Raw genomic sequence first — 10706 nt, 5'->3', positions numbered from 1 at the left:
ATGGTGAAATTTAAGAAGCGAAGAGAAAAAGGAGGATTAAAATTTAGGATCTCTACATCTTGAGTGAGCAGGACTGTCAATGGAGCCGCACTTCATTCGGTCTGCAAAAAAGCCTAGTAAGCCTTATGTTTCACAAGGCTGGATAGTGTTTTGGCCTAAATAATAGGTCCGAATTAACTGTAAATCGAGTTTGATCATCACAGCCTTAAGCCCAATTAAAGCCAGACCTATTCATATGTATAATTAATTTCATATTAAATGATATGTATAATATATGAAAATACATATTACAACATTAAAAATTTATATTCAATTTATAATAATTTATAAATATATTATGAGGTTGGGTTGAACTCAATATGAGTCCAAAACTCATGTTAAATGATGACCCGAACCTGAGCCTTCTAATCTAGGCCTGAACCCAAAGTTTGGAAGTGCGTAAGTTCTTTTTTTTCTTTTTTCTTCTTCTTTATTGAGCTCTATCTTGTTAAAACATGGCCCGTGAAACGTGATTGACACCCCCCAGTTGTGAAGCTTCAACCTACCCATTTGTGCGACATAATTATGCACAATACGGCTTCGGCCTCCATTTGACCAAAAAAATCCAACTTTATTGATCTGGGCGATGGTGCTTTCAATTTACAATCCAGAACAGGTTTCGACACAACTTCTAAGTTGTTCAAGATGCTCATACAATTCCTTTCTTTCGCAATCTATTTTTTCCAGTTTTTTTTCCAAAGAACTAATCTCTCTTTCGACAGGAGGCAATCTTTTCTGAAGCCCCTTAATCTTTGAATAATATGCCTTCTGTTGCTTGCTCTCTCCTTCAAGTTCATTGTACAGCCGCTGAAAAACAATTGTAGAGGAGAAACTTCAATATATGTGCATTCATATCCAGTAAAAACTGCAAAAACAAAAAGATCTTACATCCAATTGACTTTTGATCGATTCCTTTGAGTTCAAAAGCACGTCTCCTAATCGCCAGTGACTCCAACTTTTTGCTTCAAGATTTGCGCATGACTTTTCTTTTTGTTCTTGTGCACACTTGATTTCTCTGAGGATTTGTTTCTCCTCTGCTAAGGAGTTTCTCCCACATTTAAGCCGATGAAATGAGCACTTAATCTGTTTTTGCAAAGTCGGATTGGAACAAAGTTTGTAATTCAGATGGTATACTAACTGAAATATGTTAAATTGATATCCAAAGGAAAAAATTAAACCATATGCAGTCAAAAACAATTTTTTCTGATTCACCTGCTTTGTAAATTCATCCACATGATCATACTCATCTAGAGCTCCTTGTAAATATCGAATTGCATCTACTTTGTAGTGTCCATGGTACAGAGATAGGTTCTCTAATTGTGTGCGAATATGGAACCGATCAAACTGTATTGGATAGTTTTAATGGAAGAAGAAAAGAAAACAAATCTTAAGATATTAGAAAGAAAATTGAAGGAGTTACTTGGAACTTTCAGTGTAAGAGAAAGATTGAGGTCATATATGGTATCCAAATTTTACCTCTCTCTTCTGCAATCTCTGAACAATCTCAAGTCGAGCTTCATTCTTCTGATGAATCAAAGCTTCTGCATTTTGAACTTTTTCTTGAAGATTCAAAATCTCCATGATCCAAAATACCAATAAGCCTGCTGTCAATCAAGATTCAAGGAGGAATGAAGTTCACATATCTTTCAAATTTATAGCTAGGCAATTAGCAAGTTTACTAAGTCGATAAACAGTTGATCTAATCGTTCTGATCAGTACTTCATTCATCAAATAATAGCATTCAGAAATGAGACGAATCAAATTAAAGCATACTAGATATAAAATCAAAACAAACTTAACAGTAATTATGAAAATGCCGGTGATTTTTTTTTTTTATTTATTTATAAATAAGAAGCATACAATTCATTTCTGAGTTTTAGTCCTACTTAATAAGGGAAGAAATTGGGAGGAAATGAATACCAACCTGAGAAGCAGAATGAGGGAAAGCAGGTGGTGGGATCAAATATGGTGGTGGAACCATCTAAGGAAGGCAATGAATTATTTTCGTGTTGGAATAGAATAGAATTGTGGACCAGGTTTACTCCATGCATGCTTTGCAAGGCACTTGCTCCCCAAGTCAACCATGTTAATTGCCTTAATCTTTGCCTAATTGACTTTTTTTTTATTAATCATTTGCTATTCTCGAATGACTTTAAACACCTAATTTTAGCTTTTGAGAAAAAAAAAAATAGAGAGAGCTGTTGTTTGTGTTCTTAGTTGCTTTTTAAATCCTGGTTTTAACTTTTCTATAGGAAAAATGGCTGAAGATAGAAGCAACAAAATAGGCGCTTTTGGATTCTGGAAGTCAGAATTAGTTGATAGGAAGAGATTAAGGATAATATCATGTTTAGATAGTTATTTTCAACGTTCTATACAGCAAGGAAAAAAATTTTGTGATTTCTTAATTTCCGTGTTCTTTGGAATTTTGATAATTTCAATGACTTTTTGTGACTAAAAAGATTTTTTGAATATTGGTTCGTAATAGAAACTTGGCATAGGTTTTGTATTGAACTAAATCTGCAATTGGCTTACCATTTCTCAATATAACACCTGGTCAAATATCTTAGTTAACATTTGTCTTGCACATACACATAATATTTCTTCTGAAATAAAAAAAAATTTTCTAACGGGTGCTTACAAGGCATTCGTTAACATATTTAGTATTCACCTAATCTATCATATATATATACACATACTAACATCTATTATCCTCTCTTGCATTTATATATTTTTCTTATTTAATCTTATCTATGCTCCTTTATATTTATTTATTTTTAGTAATTAATCTTATATTTTAAAAAATATAACACCTGAAATATATTTTAACGATAGGACACTCGTTAGACAAACCGAATAAAAAATTAGGGGATAAAATGGGAAACGGGATATACCTTAAGGGGATAAATTGAAATTAATACTTTTATTTATTTCAATGGCCTTTCCAAAAACGAGAAGTTATTTCAATTTCGTTTTTGTGCCAAAATGAATTATAAAGATACGACCAAAAACAGAATAGAAAATTGCATTGGAAAAGCTTCCATTAGCTTTAATTATTGTGGGTGTGAGTGTCACTTGTCTTGCATTGTGCTTAGTGGGTAATTGTGCTAAGTTGAGCGAACGAGAGTGACTCTAAGTACTTGCTTCAGCCTTTGATTTACACTTGCTGTTAGTAGTGAGAAGCGTATTGCCAAAGATTGAACAATAATCTTTTCTACTCCGATATCCAAACAGAAATCAAATGACCTTGCATCTGCAATGGTTAGTTTATCATGACTAGGCTAGGTATGTCAATAAATAGAGAGTTTGAAATGGATCTCTTTAATCCATATTCAAACTCATTAAATTTAATTAAATCGAGACTTAGGTCCCGTTTAACAGATGAATTTTTTTGGTGTTTATTTAAAATTTTACTGTAATTTATTGTAGAATTTGCAGAAAAAAATTTTAAAATGTAAAACTTTTTCTTTTATTTTCTTCTCTTATTCTTTCTTTCTTTTTCCTTTTCTTTCCTCTCCGCTTCTTCACCCTCACCTCATCCACTTGTTGGCTGCCCGCGCCGGCAGCAAGAGAATGTTTTTTTTCTCTCTCTCTCTCTCCCTGTCTTCTCCCCTCTTTCCGGCCACCTCTCTCAAGTTCAAAAACCTTTCAGATTTCCGTTGGTATAAGGATACTTTTCTGACTAGAATCTATGATAGAGCAGGTGGTAATCAAGCCAATTAGAAAGAAAAGTTCCTTAATAGCCTTCCTAAATCATTATGAGACTTAGTCCAAGACGAGCTCCAAAATCAGTACGATCGTGTTGTTTCATGAGAAATAATCACCTATAGAGAGCTTATAAGCCAAATCCAACCAGTTGCCTTAAAAGTTTATAAGCAAGACAAGATGCTTAAACAACTTGCAAAAGATATAGTACAACGAAATAAGGATCTTGGCTATTTCTATGAGCAATTTGGTCTCTCAAATTGTCATACGAAGCATAGAAAGTCCAATTTTGGATAAATTCTATTTTGGACTCTTAAATAATAGACGTGATTTCACATTAGCCTTTAAAGTCCAATTTTAGGCACTTCACCTCATAAAACACAAATGCCGTCCTACTTCAGTATAATTATTGACAACCATTGTTGAAACTAATGCAACAGTAGGCAAGTAATGCTCAAAATAGGATGAAATACTGTAACGTCCTGAGTTCATGTACTGGTCTAAATAACTTTAATCAGAATCACAAGTTCAAAATGATTAATCCCACTTATTGAGTAGCCCATGCTACATAACTCTTGGACCTAAAAGGCTAGACCCAAATGTACAAGCCAAATTATTGGTAACGTTTAAACAAGAATGTTTTTTTTTTTGGGCAAAAATCAAATATTTATTGATGATTAGCAACAGTTTACACAGCAGTACACCCTTATATATTGCAATATCTCCTTATCTACTACTCTATACATTAGTAATCTACCATAAAACAAATCTTAGGACTAAAATTTCATTCTAAACTCAGTTCCCAATTTGCTTTGGTTCTTGGGATGTTTTTCCAACCTGCCACAATGCTGCTTATCACCTACACTATCCCCTACATCGCCATTTCTGCTGTTGTCGCTTTTCCTCTAAAGACTCTTCTATTCCTTTCTCTCCATAACATATACACAACTGCTAACATTGCAAGTTTCCTTACCCTGTTCAAGAATGAATCATTTGTAATATTTCGTATCCACCATTCTACTTCCTGATTTCATCCATGCTTTCCTCTATAAAGAAGACACGGTTGCTGGATTCTACCCCGTACATAGGCTGAATAGTCACAAGAAAAAAACAGATGGTGTATTGATTCCCTGGCACAGGCACATAATGGACACCAATTTTCTGAAATAATTAATCCGCCATCTCATTAATCTATCTGTTGTAGCCAACCTGTTTTTACATACCAACCACATTATGAATGCATAACGAGGTATATAACCCTTAAACCATGCTACAGTTTGATTGCTGCTTCTCAACAATTGAACTGCTGATATAGTTGTATATATTCTTGCTATGTCTCCTGCCCATCTAAATGAATCCTGCTCCTGAGGTAGTGGCCTGCATTCTGTAGGGACTGCTCAGATTAAATCTTCCACTTTTTGGTTCCTTACTTTTTCCTGTAGGCCAGCTCCATTCTCCATTCTCCATTCTGCATTAGTGATTCTAATTTTGCATCGATAGAACTACCAAACTGAGTTACAATCTCCCTTCCATAATGTCTGATTAATGGGCTATAAGTAAATGTTTTGTCCATTTCCCACCACTGCATCAATTTGCTTCCAAGCAATCTCTCTTAGTTGCCTTAAGCAAGAATGTTATTAGCCATTCCTGTGTTGCCTATCCCATTGATGTGGGATTAGGTATCATCTAAGGACTTTTCTGACCGTAGCTAATATAGTTAGAGCAACTCTTGTAAATTAAGGCTTTCAAGTCACAATCAAGAATAGTTTTCAAGACAAGTTCTGAGTTCTTGAAGATGCTTATACAACTCGCCTCTTTTGCAATCTATTTTTTCCAGCTTTTTCTGCAAATAACTAATATCTCTCTCAACAGCAGGTAATCTCTTCTTAAGTTGGTGAATCCTAGAATAATATGCCTTCTGTTGCTTGCTTCCTCCTTCAAGTTCATTGTACAGTCCCTGAAATATAGTTGTATTGGTGAAACTTCAATATGCACCCAAAAAGAAGAACAGGGGAGAAAAAAAAAATAAAGAAGCAGCAAAAAGAGTCTTACATCCAAATGACTTTGGACCGATTCCTTAGAGTTTAAAAGTACTTTTGGGAAACGCCAGTGACTCCAAGTTTTGGCTTCAACATATGCAGAATACTTATCTTTTTGTTCTTGAGCACATTTGATTTTTCTAAGGATTTGTTTCTCCTCAGTTAAGGTGTTTCTCCCACTTTTGAGCCGATGAAATAAGCTGTTAATCTGTTCTTGAAAAGTTGGAAAGGAAAAATATCAATCACCTATAATAAAGTTAGTCAATTCAAATAATAGCTAATTGAAACTTGTCCAATGAAAATAGTGAATGTGGTAAATATACCTACCTGGTTTGTAAATTCTTCTGCGGCTTTATACTCATTTACACCTCCTTGTAAATATTGAATTGGTTCTTTAATGTTTACAGCAAAATTTTCAATTACGAGCGACAGGCCTTCTAATTCGGTGAGGATATGAAACCGATCAAACTGTATTTGATTTTTTGTAAGGCAGAAGAATAATTAAAAAAAATAATAATAGTACACTTCTGGAAAAAAAAAGATGAATTAATTGGGATTTTTACTGTAAAAATATTGAGCTCATACTATTGAATTTTCACCTCTCTCTTCTCTAGTCTTTCAACAATCTCAAACCGAGCTTCATTCTTCTGATCAATCAAAATTTCTGCATTTTTAACCTTTTCTTCAATCGTCAACGTCTCCATGATTGGACGCTGATAAAGCTGCTGTCAATCAAGATTCAAGGAGCGAGCAAAATTCACATATATTCAAACTTAGAACGAATTGATCAGTAACTGATTCATTCGATTCGATCATTTGAACTTTTTCATGAGATAATAACATGCATCAAGCAGAAAGACTATTCAAATAAACAAGAAAAATATAAAATCACATAAGAACTGATATATGTGCTTCAAGAATTTCGTGGAAATTTTTTCCATAGCAAACTTTAAATGACAAAAATTGCTAAAATTTGGGAAGGAAATGAATACTGACCTGAGAAGTAAGATGTGGTAAAGCTGGTGGTGGTGTCTGAGTATGGTGGTGAAGGTGTCTAAAGAAGACAATGGATTATCTTCGCGTATGGAATATTATACAATTGTTGACCAGGCTACTCCATGTTTTACCAATGGGAAAATCGCCAATTTAGTCCCTAAACTTTTTTTTTCTGTCGATTTAGTCCCTATACATTATTTATAGCCAATTTAATCCCTAAACTTATATTTCGGTTCCAATCAAGGAGCTTCACGGCGGAGCCACCGCATAATTTCCATCAGCTTCCCAATCGAGCAACCCAGAAGGGGTATTTTCGGAACTTCCATTCTGGAGCCTTTACCAAAATTAACCGAAACAAAAGTCCTATGAGAAATACCCACCCAAAACCCAAAATGAAAACAAAAAAATTTCTCCAGTCGCCACAGAATTCTTGAAGAAAATCCTCGCATAAGATTCCGCCACCACCGCTGCCACTCCTGCCGCGCCTAGCGCCACCGGGGCGTGCTTACGAGACGACCCACATCCGAAATTGTCACCACCGATGACGATGGAGTAATTCGATTTGAATTGATCCGGTTCAACAAAACGGGTCTGGTAGGAAGAGGGAAGTCCGGTTAGAGCATAGGACTTGAGCTTTTTGTATTCTTCCGGGTTGGAGAGGACCAGGGTAAGATACTTGGCGGCAATGATTTGGTCAGTGTCTATGTTGTCGCCGACAACGTAGCAGATGCCATGAAAAATGGAAGCGGTGACGGTGGGAGGAGGAGTGGTGGAGGCGTTGGGGGGAGTGATGGCGGAAAGGGGCTTGTGTTGGAAATGGGGAAGAGCAGAATGGGAAATGAGGGGTTTAGTGGAGGGATAGTTTGGCGAAATTGAGGCGAATTTGAGGGAGGAGGGTGGGGAGAGAGAGGTGGTGGCAGCGGTTGAGGTGGTGGGAAATTTGGCGGTGGCGGTTGGGTTTGATGGGATGATTGAAGCTGAAGCCACCATTTTGTGAAACGTGTTAGAGTTGTATTTTAGTGGGTGTTGTGCGTGTTTTTGTGCTTTCTGAAAGAAGTGCATCACCTTGGGTGTTTCTTGTACGGGCTCTAGCCTCTGAGGGCTTCTTTCTTCTGCCCGGATCAAGGGCAGCGCCGCCCTTTGTTACTGGTATTCCTACTTGTGATTCTCATTTGCATTTATTCTATCAATTGGTTGGCTGAAGATTAAGAAGATTTAGATGATAAAACACAAACATGGGATGCATTCAGATTTTTTAGTGAGAACTTTTCAAAAATTCTTCCAAGATTCGAAAGAAAGCCACAAGGCCACCACCCCTCTTCTGTGAGAGCTGAGCAAGAAATTTTTGCCCAAGAAATTTTTTTGTTTTCATTTTGGGTTTTGGGTGGGTATTTCTCATAGGACTTTTGTTTCGGTTAATTTTGGTAAAGGCTCCAGAATGGAAGTTTCGAAATACCCCTTATGGGTTGCTCGATTGGGAAGCTGATGGAAATTATGCGGTGGCTCCGCCGTGAAGCTCCTTGATTGGAACCGAAATATAAGTTTAGGGATTAAATTGGCTATAAATAATGTATAGGGACTAAATTGACAGAAAAAAAAAGTTTAGGGACTAAATTGGCGATTTTCCCTTTACCAATTCATGCACACTTGCTGCCCCACGTCAATTCCATGTTTTATACTTTGGCTAATAGATTTTTTTTTATTGGAGCCCCTTTGTGAATTAATCTTTCTTACAGAATACACTATTGAATGAATCACAATTATACAAAATTTGAATTTGAACTCTAAATTTTGTACATGTGTCATGAATCCAACGATGATGATAGTGTATATACTGTCAGTGTATATAATATTTACTCTATCTTTATACTTTGGCTAATAGATTTTTTTTATTGGAACATGAAAAATGGGTAGTAAATTGCATTAAATTCCCCCTAAAGTTTGATCCAAAAATCACTTTGCACCCAATTGTATTTATTAAGCACTTTGCTAGCTCCCTGGACTAAGAGTTAAAGCTAACAATTCGGTGAAATGAAGTGTTCTTCAATTAGCAATTACCCGTATCAACTATGACTTTAGTTGTACTTTGTCATTCCAAAGAATTGAGACAACAGTTTATTCTCTTGATTCATGTCCATCCTCTTTTTCGCCCCTTGTACCTTGCTTTGCGTGGATTCTGTAACAAGCAGAGCGGATAGCAATGTATTCTTATATTCATGTTTAAGAATGAAATAGTCCATTTACCTATATCCTTTAATTTCCTCTCTCTCTCTCTCTCTCTCATTTTTCTTCATTTTCTGTTGCCAATGCTAAGCAATATACTAATGTAGATCATTTACCAGTCACAAACTTTAATATATGTACACGTGTCTAAAGGATCTATGTTGAGAATTAAGTATGCTTTGCCACGTAAGAAATATATATTTTATTATACCATAGTGGTTCGTTTTTAATTTTTTCTGATACTAGTTGGTTGGGATCTAGATGCTGAATAAACAATTATTGAATTATTAAGTACACAACAATTTAATAACAAATAAACCATATGCATGAAAAATAAGCGGCACACAAGATGTAATGTGGTTTGGCTGTATTATTGAGTCTATGCCTACGGAGAGAAACTAATTTTTTATTATGAAAGGAAAAATCTCATACAAGAATATAATTTGAATCCAAACCCAACCCTTGTATAATCTTGCTCATCTTTCAAGAACCTTCTTTCACTCCATGTATAAAACTATATGTCGTCCCTTGTGTGTCACTTCCTTATACTATATAAGAATGAGTTTAGGGTAAAGATGTTTTTTGGATTTCAACCGTAAGGGTAGGGCTATTTTGGGAATGTAAGAGTTTGAAATACAATTGGAGTATTGAATACAAGTCATTATAGTTAATTTAGTTTTGTTGTAATTACTTAGATGTCCTTTTAGACATTTAAAGCTAGGGGTGACAATATCCGATTGAACATTGGGTATAACTAAATTCAGTTTGTTTTTTAGTGAAATAACATAAAAGCCCTTCTAATCATTTAATTGTATTAACATCTAAATCTCTTAATTTCCTAAAGCATTTCTCATCAGTTATCTGCAAACTTATGATATATAGATATTAAGACACAATTAATGCCAATTAGTAGAGAAGTTTGCTTTCTTGGCCGTTACCCCCATCTGTTCATATTCATTTCATTTACTTACAACTTTCTTTCACCACAATCAAATAGCCTATTAAATTTGGATATTGCTATATTAGCTACTTCTCTTTCTCATTTTGCAACACCTTTCTCAATAAGCATATTTTCTTTAGTCAATCTACTTTTTGCTTGTAAGAAATCTCAATAGGTATGTTTTCTTTAACCAATCTACTTTTTGGTTGTAAGAAATCTGTAATCTTAAAGGTTGTATGTGTGATAATTTTTTAGTATTTTAATTCAATTGTCCATATTAGATAGGCATAATAGGGAGGAGATCACATTTGTTAATTATTATTTGTGGTTTAAAATAAGTTTATCATTATAAATTTTCCCATATGCAGATTGCATCTACTTTTGTTGTTTTAACTATTAGTTATGATAATTTTCAAATTGTTTGTTATTTTATTGATGATTCCATTTAGGCAAATTTTTCACTTCATTTGATTTGCCAATAGGTTTAACTATCTACTTAAAACTATTTGGCTGTAAATCTAAAGTATGTACTTCATTACTTTTAATTGTTTTCTTGAATTGAGTGGTCTAAGATGTTTTAGTACTTTATTTGACGTGGTTATTCCTCTAAATTAGCATTTTAGTTGTTGTATATCTTTGCAACTAGATCAAAAACTGATGTTTAGTGATTGTAATCCCTATCCAAAAGAAGATGCGTTACAATATGTTCTAAATCATACAATAAATCATAATTGATAGATTGGTGAATGTGGAGATTTCATGATGAT

This window comes from Coffea eugenioides, chromosome 9 (genome assembly GCF_003713205.1).
Source record: "Coffea eugenioides isolate CCC68of chromosome 9, Ceug_1.0, whole genome shotgun sequence".
Classification (NCBI taxonomy): domain Eukaryota; kingdom Viridiplantae; phylum Streptophyta; class Magnoliopsida; order Gentianales; family Rubiaceae; genus Coffea; species Coffea eugenioides.
Note: the sequence above shows the minus strand (reverse complement) of the source record.